Source organism: Myodes glareolus, chromosome 2 (genome assembly GCF_982192425.1).
Source record: "Myodes glareolus chromosome 2, mMyoGla1.1, whole genome shotgun sequence".
Taxonomy (NCBI): domain Eukaryota; kingdom Metazoa; phylum Chordata; class Mammalia; order Rodentia; family Cricetidae; genus Myodes; species Myodes glareolus.
The window spans coordinates 54,945,720-54,956,508 of record NC_142027.1 but is presented as its reverse complement, the minus strand read 5'-3'; positions in this window follow the sequence as shown (position 1 = coordinate 54,956,508).

The window sequence follows — 10,789 nt, the reverse complement described above, 5'->3', positions numbered from 1 at the left end:
CACTGCCTGGCCGGGCTTGCAGGACCACCGACTAAGAAAACTGTTGCTTTCATCTGTAATTTCACTTGTGCAATAACAGCTATGGTATCTCCCCATTATCATGCATTTTCATGTAATGTGTATACAGAATCTCACACTTACTTCTCAGTCTTATGGGCACAAATATTTGTGGATGGTCCAAAGGATGACTTCTTGCTGTGTTCTCCACATTGCAGCGAGAAACTTAGAAAGCTGTTCTCTATCATTAACCTTACTGACAGAGCAAGTTGGCCAGATATGCATCCTTCTGGACAGATCACAAATGGAACTTTCACAGATTTTACATACGGAATTGTAGGGTCTGGCTTTGTAGGTCTTAAGCCTTCAAAGGGTTTATGATGAATTAGAGTGGTATTGTAGATATCTACCCTTATTCTATCTTAGTCCTTCAAGAGACAACAGCACCAAGCTGACTATCCATATTCAGATATTATTAATCACATTTAACAAATGTAAAATATTGCACATATTCTTTGCCTTTTCCTTAGATCTTTCAATAATTTAGTTTCCTTCCTTTGTAACCTATAGCTGCCCCTTTAAAGATGGTGGGGACCTTCCTATAGTTGAAGCTGCAGTTAGTTACAAAGTAACAGGTAAGTTTTGCTATATATCTTCAAAGAATGTCTGTATCCCTGGGAATTTTTCCTTGTAGCTTTTTTTTACTACCAAGTTGCTAGTGGATGTATATATATATTTTATATAGTGGATGTATATATTTTATATATATATATAATGTATATTTGGAAATTTGTAATGGCAGAAGAAGTGGAATAAGAATATAGAAATAAGAATGTAGAAGAAATAGATCGAGAAGAAATAAGATGGAGAAGTAGAAGAAGAAGAAAAAAGAATGTAAAGTAATTACAACAAGAATGAATTGGAACAGAGAACTGGAATTAGAATTGAGACAGAGAATTTTAGAGCAAAGAAATTATAGGCAATTAGGACAGAAGAATTAGAGCAGAGGTAGTAGAATAAATAGAGAAAAATAAAGAGCATATGAAAAGAAAGAAAATAAGAGAGACTTTTTTTTCCTATAGCCATCAGACTTTAGTTCCTATGCTTATTGCGGCTTCTTTTTGAACCCTAAGTGGATATCTTTAAGGCAGGTCCTAGAAGGTTTTCTATATTCTGAACTCCTTCAGCCCAATATGTGTTCTTGCATTAATTATCTTTACCTTGAAAGACATCCTCCTAGTGGGACTAGTGATGTGAAAACTATGTACTTCCATATGCTCAAAAAGTATGGCAAGCTAGGTGTGTTGTGGCGTATGCTTGTTATCCCAGAACAGGAAAGATGGACACAGAAGGCACAGGGGTTTGAGGCCAACCTCAGTTGCTTAATGAGTTCAAGGCCAGTCTAGGCAAAAACAGCTCTGCATCAAAACAAACAGAACTTCCCCACCCAAACCCCCAAAAACAAAACTTATGGCAGGGAGTAATTTATTATCTCTTCTGCTGGACCATCCTTTCTATTCTGTATGTAGCATGGCAATGCTGCATGAACACGGGTATGGGAACTGTGCCACCATCACAGCTTCCCTCCACTTCATCTGTACCATCTCGAGCCATATCTATATCTATCTATATCTATATCTATATCTATATCTATATCTATATCTATATCTATATCTAATCTTTCCCACTTCTCACAACTCAGGTACTCTGTTGGAAGTTATGAGGTTGTAAACATATCCTGGGAAATCGTGGCTTTTTAGTAGTTTAGCACAACTCATAAGCAATTAAAAATGACACCACGACCTGTTATAATTAGATAAGGATTTGTGATTGCTCCAGTTCCTTCCCTTAGATTATGCCATGGGCACAAGGGGCTCTGCCTCAATCAAAACAAAAGGAAGGTGCACAGATACTTGGCTGTACAACGGGGTTTCTCAAAGTTGGCATTATTGATGTTTTCTACCAGATAAATCCTTGGTTGGGTGGGGAGTGTCCTGTAGCTGTTCTGTTCTTCCCTTCCCTTCCCTTCCCTTCCCTTCCCTTCCCTTCCCTTCCCTTCCCTTCCCTTCCCTTCCCTTCCCTTCCCTTCCCTTCCCTTCCCTTCCCTTCCCTTCCCTTCCCCTCCCCTCCCCTCCCCTCCCCTCTCCTCCCCTCCCCCTCCCCTCCCCTTCTCCCTTCCCCTCCCTTCCTCCCCTCCCCTCCTCCCCTCTCCTTCCCTCCCCTCCCCTCCCCTCCCCCTCACTCCCTGTCTCCCTTCCTTTCTTTTTTGAGATTAGACTTTATATGCCTTTGGAGAAGTTTAGAAGTGTTGCTGAGTTTACCAACTTAATTCTAGTTACCCTCCTTCTTTTCATGGTGTGACATAATTCAAAATGGGAACACACATTGCCAAGCTTGCTATATTTAAATTTTCCCACAATTTTAGGTGATCCGAAATCTAAGCAATTCAGTCCTCCTGATTACATTTGCAGAAGACTATTTAGCAATATAATTTTACTTTATCTCAATTTTATTTTGAATATATTGAATAGGTATATTTAAGACCCAAGAAATGTAATCTCTGATTTGCTTTGAAGATAGATAATTTATAAGACTTTAAAGAACAGGCAAGAGTTCCCACCACCTAAAAATTAATAAAGCAAGGCAATTATGAATCTAACCTTATCCAAGCAGGAAAGACGTGAGCACTAAGTAACACACTTCCTGTAAATGAGCTACTGCCTATGTTTAGGAAAACTGAGAACCCATTATCCAGGCTATCAGCACTCAATTATTAAAAAATATTTTAATTAAAGTATAAATCTATAACTTCCCCTTTCCTTTCTTCCCTTCAGATGCTACTATATTCCCTTTCTCTAATTCCACCACAGTCCCTTTCCGTATCCTTACTCTTTCTTAATTGATGGTTTCTTTTTCTTTGATTATTATTACTGCATATATATGTGTGTGTGTGTGTGTGTGTGTATGTATGTTTGCACAAATATATAAAACAATATGATGTGTACACTTTTGTTTGTATATATGTGATTTCAGTAATCTTATCATCAAGAGAAGCGTTTTTCCTTTTTATTTATTTGTTTTAAACTTTCCTTTTATTAATCTTTGTGTCTTTCACATCATTCATTTCAATCCCATTCATTTCCTTGTCTCTTTGTATTTGCCTTCTGCCCTTGTGACCTCTGCTCCCAAACTAAAATAAAATAAAATAAAAAGGGGGAAAAAGGAAAAAAAAATCAATATGGAAGCTGTGCTGAGCCACAGTGAGTAACGCAGCAACCCCCTTTGTTCATGTATTTTTACTTGCCGAGCGTTTACTGCAAAGAGCCATTGGTCTGGTTCGAGGCCCCTGGTTTCTACTACACCATCAGTGCTGGGTCCTCACTGGAGTTCTTTTTGACTATCCTGTTGTCCTGTGTCATTGAGATCCTGAAGCTTTGGGACTTCAGGACCGGCCTCTTCATGTGCTGCACCAGATAATAGATGAGGTGGATGTTAGGGTGAGCCTAACATAACCTTGGTTCTGGGTCTGTGTAGTTGCACGATTGGTCAACCACCAGCTCTCCCTTCTCCTCATCACAAGGGTGAGCTCTCCAACATTGCCCTGGCTACTTCCTGTCTTTCAGCAATGAGCAAGGGGCCTGGCCATTTCTCCTTCTTTCACACCGTCATGGCTGCCTAGCTCTTATGACCAGAGGACCAGCTCTCCCATATGCCACAGGCAGGTCTTGAGGCGGTGGGTAGTAGAAGTGGTAGTGGCACCCCCCCCCCCAATTCCCTACACCACCTAGTGGCAGATTAGGGGCAATGGGTCACCTGCACCCAGTCAGTAGCTTTAGCTCTAAAGTGCTGACAGATGAGGTGCAGGGCCCCCTTTGCCTAGTGCTGCAGTTGGTAAGAGGGAGGGTCAGTTCCCTCCCCACCAGGGGTGGTAGGAGCAAAAGGGGGAGGGAATCTTTCTCTCACCCACACCACCACATGGCAGACAAGGTGGGATGTGGCCAGCTATCTCACTTTCACATCTCCAGGGTCAGTTCACCCTCGCCTCCACCAACAGGGTCAGCTCTACTGTGCTGCCCAGAGGAGGAGCACGGCCTGCTTTCCTGAGTGCTGCGCTGATAAGAGGGAGGGTTGGCTCCCTCGTCTGTCTGTCGCTGTTTTTGCCTCTCCTTCCTTCTCCTTCTGTTCTGACCTTGCTCCAAAGCTGCCATGGACACTTAATGTTACCAATAACATTGGTAAGTTCTGACTTTTAATTTGGGAGGCAGCGGGAGGTGCTGAGCGATATTTCTAAACGTATTGGTGATGAGACCTTAGATATAGCTTAGGAAAATATTGCTGCTACATGGTCCAGGCATCTGTCTCCTAAGCCAAGTGACAACTGACCTGAAGTGAATAACTAAATTCCATAATTGATCTTGGTTCTAGATTTCTGATAATACGGGGATTGGCAAGATACAACAGAATTTCCATAGATGGGGAAAAATTATGATAAGAATTACAAAAAGGAAAAACAAAAGCAAATTCCTATACTGATGAACTATATAAAACAATGAACTGAGCACAACAGAGAACTTTTGACATAGCCATTGGCATATTACATCTGCATGTAAACTTATCACTTTGAAATGAATTTTTAAAAAGATAATTCTGATATATATATATGAATATTTTTACATTTATTCATGAATATTTATACATGTTTATTTTCATTGTTTATTTTTAACTCTTTTGACTCCTTTGGGGGCCCACCACCTACCTCCCAAATAAATACACACACACACACACATAGATTTATTCTTTCTTATGAATGCCCAACCTTAGCTTGGATTGTTTCTAGCTAGCTTTTTCTAACATAAATTATCCCATCTATCTTTTGCTTCTGGGTTTTTACCTTCCTCTATTTCTGTACATCTTTTCCTTCCTTCCTATTCTGTGTCTGACTGTGCAGTTGGGTGGCTGGCTCCCAGAGTCCTCCTCAACTTCCTTTCTTGCTCTTCAATACCCTCTTCCCAGATTTTTCCTTCTAGTTATTCTTTCTGCCTGCCAGCTCCACCTATTCTTTCTCCTGCTTTGCTATTGGCCATTCAGTTCTTAATTAGACCAATCAGGTATTTTAGACAGGCAAAGTTACACAAAGTAACACAGCTTCAGAGAGTTAAACAAATGCAACATATCTTTGCATCATTAAGCAAATGCCCTGCAGTGTAAATGAACATAACACAACTTAAAATAATATTCTACAATGTATTTTTACTGTTTATAATATTTTCAATATTAGACATAGAAAAATAAATAAACATCAGTATTCTATATTGAATAAAGTATGTCTATTATAGGCAATACTCAGAAATACAAAAAACATATAAAGAAATGATCTTTTTTTTTTGAGGCAGAGTGTTTCTATATAGTCCTGACTGTCCTGGAACTAGTTCAACCAGACTAGCCTCAAACCCACAGAAATCTGCCTGCCTTTGTTTTCTAAGTGCTGCTATCATTTTTATTGATCTCTGCATTTATCTCTTCTCCCCTCCCTGCCTTTACCCTTTCTGTCAGCCTTCTTCCAAGGTCCCCATGCTCCCAATTTACTTAAGAGATCTTGTCTTTTTCTACTTCCCATGTAGATTAAATCTATGTATATCTCTCTTAGGGTCCTCATTGTTGTCTAGGTTCTCTGGGATTGTGATTTGTAGGCTGGTTTTCTTTGCTTTATGTCTAAAAGTCACTTATGAGTCATTACATATGATTTTTATCTTTCTGTGTCTGGGTTACCTCACTCAATATGATGTTTTCTAGCTCCATCCATTTGCCTGCAAAATTCAAGATGTCATTATTTTTTTCTGCTGTGTAGTACTCCATTGTGTAAATGTACCACATTTTCCTTATCCATTCTTTGGTCGAGGACATTTAGGTTGTTTCCAGGTTCTGCCTATGACAAACAATGCTGCTATGAACATAGTTGACCATATGTCCTTGTGGCCTGATTGAGCATCCTCTGCTATTGCTGGGTCTTGAGAAAGGTTGTTTCCTAATTTTCTGAGGAATTGCCACACTGACATCCAATGGAGCTGTACCAGCTTGTATTCCCACCAGCAATGTAGAAGTGTTTCCTTTACCCCACAACCTCTCCAGCAGAAGTTGTCATCAGTGTTTTTAATCTTGGCCATTCTTAACGGAGTAAGATAGAATCTCAGAGTTGTTTTGATTTGTTTTTCTCTGAAATGATTATTTTTTTATGTGTTTATGAATGTGGCGTACACACATGCAGGTGTATGTACACATATCTGTGCACAGAGCTAGAAGGAGAATGTGTCTTGCTCTAACCTTACCTCTTGAGACAGGGTTTTTTGGTAGACCTGGAGCTAGACTGGTGACTGTCAAGGCCCAGTTATGACTGTGTGCTATAGTTCTAGCTTTATAGGTGTACACAAGGCCATGCTCACCTTTTTTTTTTTTTTTTTTAACTTGCTGCTGGGCATTTGAACGTGGGTCCTCATGCTTGAACATCAATTGTTCTTATCTACTGAGACATCTATCAGCCCAGGAGTTACTATTTTAACTTATTCTCTTAATCTCCCCTTTTGTACTTTTGTGAATTAAAAACTATTAAAAGTGTATAATATTTTGAATTTTATTTTTTCACATACCAATATACCATAAAAAAACTTTTAAGATTTTGTCTTAGGGTGGCTATTGCTGTGATAAAAACTATGCTGAAAACAAATTAGGAAGAAAGTTTATTTTATTCACATTTCCGTATAACAGTTCATTCTCAGAATCAGTGAGGACAGGAACTAAAGCAAAGCTGGATCCTGGAGATAGAAGCTGATGCAGAGGTCATGGAAGGGTGCTGCTTACTGGCTTGCTTCTCAAGGCTTGCTCATCCTGCTTTCTTATAGATTCAGGCCACCAGCCTAGGGGTAAACCCGTCCACAATGGGCTGGGCCCTCCCCATCATCACTAAGTTTTAAACAAATGTCCTACAGCCAGACCTTATAGAGGCAATTTTTTTCCAGCTGAGCTCCCTCTTCTCTGATCACTTTATCTTGCATCAAGTTGACATGAAACTATCCGATATAAATGTTAAAAGTTGTTTGAAGATAAACGTTTTTGATTTCTAAAGTGTTTTATTTTGGTTTAAAGTTCAAGATACAATCTATGGTGGGGATTCGGGTTGAATTAAGATGGTGGCTTGAAACAACTGGTAACATTATATCTACAGCAGGAAGCAGAGGGCAATGACAATGTGTTGATGTTCAGTTAGTTTCCATCTATTTATGGGCCCATACCCAACCCAGGGAAGGGTATCACCCTTTGCATCAATTAAACTGATAAAGATAATCCTTTACTGTTTTGTGATATCTTGATTGTGTTCTGAAAAATAAAGCTTGCTTGGAGTCAGAGGATGGAGTTAGCCATTAGCCAACTAAGACTGACCACAGAGGTTTTCGAAGACAGATAGAAGAAAAAGTCGTATGGCAGGGCAGAAAGGGATCTGGTGCTGTTTGGAGGAAGGGATGGAGCCAATAGGGAGAACTGGTGCTGTAGGAAGTCTTACAGCCAGTGGTTACCCCCCACTGGGGCGTGGCCTCTTATACTGTATTTGCTGATGCAGAGCATGCGTTCAGCCTTTTCTGGCTGCAGGATTTGGTTTCTGATCTCCGTTCCAGCAGAGGATTCTAATTTGTGAGTCTACCCCTAAATAAATAACCATCTATTTCTCAATTCTGAGCTAGTGTGGGATTTTCTTTAAGGGTCCTTCTTCAAAGTGGTGGCTCCTCTGCTTCTCTAATCTTTCAGACTTTTACCCTGATATCTGACTCCTGAATTTTTATTGATAAAGAATAATTAGAGTAACACTTTATTTCACAGGTATGACCAGAGGTTAGCATAACTTAGAAACTCTCAGAAGTGTGTCTAGAGGCTTGACTTCTACATGACTCTAGATCCTGCTAATCTGTCTCCAACCATCACATATATACAATCATATGCACTAAGGTTTAATTTATAAATTAGAAACTAAAAGAGATTACCAATAATAGTGAATAATTTACTATTACTTACTAAAATAGAATTGCCAAGATCATTACTCTTGAGCTTTGAGGCTAATGTATATAAAGCAAGGGTTACTCAAACAAACACTATTAAGAAGATACGAGTTTTAAAGGATAGATGATATTCTAATATGCCATGAGTTATTACAGATTCATTTTTAGGAGCAGATGTCCAGTTTAATACAATTTTATTTTTATTAACAATGTTCTGATAAAATTCTATTAATTTTTTATCATTGATTTCTAGAACTTTGAATTGTTGTTGAAAATAATAAATACTTTACAGATGACTTAAAAATGAGAATTTTGAGGGCTTGGGAGATGGCTCACAGGCTGAGTTCTCACTACACTAGCATGAGGACCTCAATTCAAATTCTCAGCACCCACATATAAAGTCAAAAATTGCTTGTACACACCTGTAACCCAGCATGTAAAGAGCAGTGCTCGAGTTTTCTGGTAGTCAGCCATCTCACACAGCTATGTGTAGACCACAATTGTGTGCACGCGTGCATACAGCTATGTGCAAATCACACACAAACATAGCATGCATACAGCTATGTGCAGATCACACACAAACACCTCACACAGCTATGTAATGACCACATACACACACACCTCACACAGCTATGTGTAGACCACACATGTGTGCATGCTCACACACGCACACACTTCATACAGCTATGTGCGAACCACACACATACACACTTCACACTGCTATGTAAAGACCACACCCCCACACCTCACACAGCTATGTGCTGATGACACACATACACATATATATATACATGAATAAGAATTTTAAAGATTTAACATGTATTTTTAAAGTTTTACTTGCGTTTCAGAAATACAGATTCAAGTATATGTAGGACACAGGCATTATTTGAACTGTCAGTATTCATTTTGAGATTTTTGGAAGTACATTTTTGTAAAGAGATTTTGTGTGGATGCTGCATTCATATGTTTCATTGTCTCTGAAAATTTTTATTAGATTTTTAGCAGGGATAGTTAGCAACTTTATCATTATGACTGACTTTGAGTAAGTGACATTCTGCAATTCACTTTCAGTTGATAGATACACAGTTATTCACAATGAAAGGAGAACTAATGGTTCTTAATCCATCTGCAGTTGTTTCTGCTCACTGAAATCTAGAGTCTGCTGAGCTCACACAATGCCTTTGGATTCTCTGACAAGGTGACTGATGTGAATTCTAACTATTGTACAACCACGCCAGTTATTTTATTTAGCAAGGGGTTAAGATGGTAAAATACTTTCTATGATGTAATATTCTCACTTGAATGCCAAAGATAGCAGTTTATCTCTGTCCAGAAGAAGTGTTTATAAACATAAGTAATGGGAATAAATCGTGACTTCTGTTGTGGTTGTTCAGATTTTTGGGCTGGGAGTATATGAATGTGTCTAAGAAAGTTACCCACTTGACTCTATGCTTTTTGGATGAAAAAAAAAGAAAAAATTGAATTCACCCCTGACAAGCTATTATTCTCAATTGCAATGTCTGAGAGTAGAAGATTAGGGTCATGATGCTCCAGGCTTGCTCTCTCCGGCCACTGCTTCTGGCAGTAACTCAAGTTAGAGCAGTCGATAAGAGTGACTCAGGTGAAAATCATCTTCTGAGGCTATTTTGTTATAACTCTGTAAGTTGACAAGAATCCATGATTCATCTCTCATGGAACTCATCATACAGCAGGCACTTAAAAAACTGATTTTGTTAAATCCCTTTCTGATACCAAGTATTTAAATAAATGCTTAGACAGAATGAAGTTCTTAGGAAGGAGGACAGTAAGCCAACATTATTTTCGAATGGTAGGTTGATATAAATCTCTGAAGTTCAGAAAGTGAGGATTTATTATTCTTGTCCTTGGCTTTGTTGCACTTTAACTAAATTCCTTGCCCACATTGAAATTATCCTTTTCTTTGTTGCTGCTATTCTCTTTTTAAAAAGCCCCCTGTCATTACTTTATACATTTTTTTATTGATTCTTTAGGAATTTCACATTATGCACACCAATCCCACTCGTTTCCCAGTTCTTCCATGTCTGTCCTCCATGCTCGTAGCTCCCCCAGAAAAGAGGTCATCTTTCCTGCATCCCCATCATTTATTTGTTTATTGTAGTTGCCTTGGGAGCTGCTGTAGATCCTTTTCTCCAAACAACGTTACTTGTAAATGTTCATTGCAATGAGTTGTTGATCTGCTTCAAGGCCTCTGGCTTCTACTCTAGTATCGATACTGGACCTTCACTGAGAATCTTCTCAGATATCCCGCTGTTGGTCTGAGTCATGGAGTTCCTTGCTATGCTTTTACAAGACCAGTCTCCTTTAACAGGTTCCAGCAGGTCATAGATAATGTGGGTCAACAGAAAACCCCGGATGTGGGCTTGGATAGCAGCTGGGTTGGGCTTTCATCAGACTACCTCTCCCCACTCCACCCCCACAGTGGGGGGCTGAGCCAGGTCTCCCTTACACTTACCAATGGGACCAGCTCTCCTGGGAAAGGCAGGACCAGTTCTTCTGCTGTACCAGCTGGTTAGGAATAGGGCTAGCTCTCCCAGGGCCAGCATGGAGTGGTGCAGGCTCAGCATAGCCCTCAGGCATCAACATGCCCTCAGGGTGCAGTCTAGAACATGGCTACTATCCTCAGCCTTTGATGGTAACACTAGCCATGGACTGATCAACACAGACCTTAGCGGCAGTAGAGCAATGAATCTAGACATGGCCCTCGGATG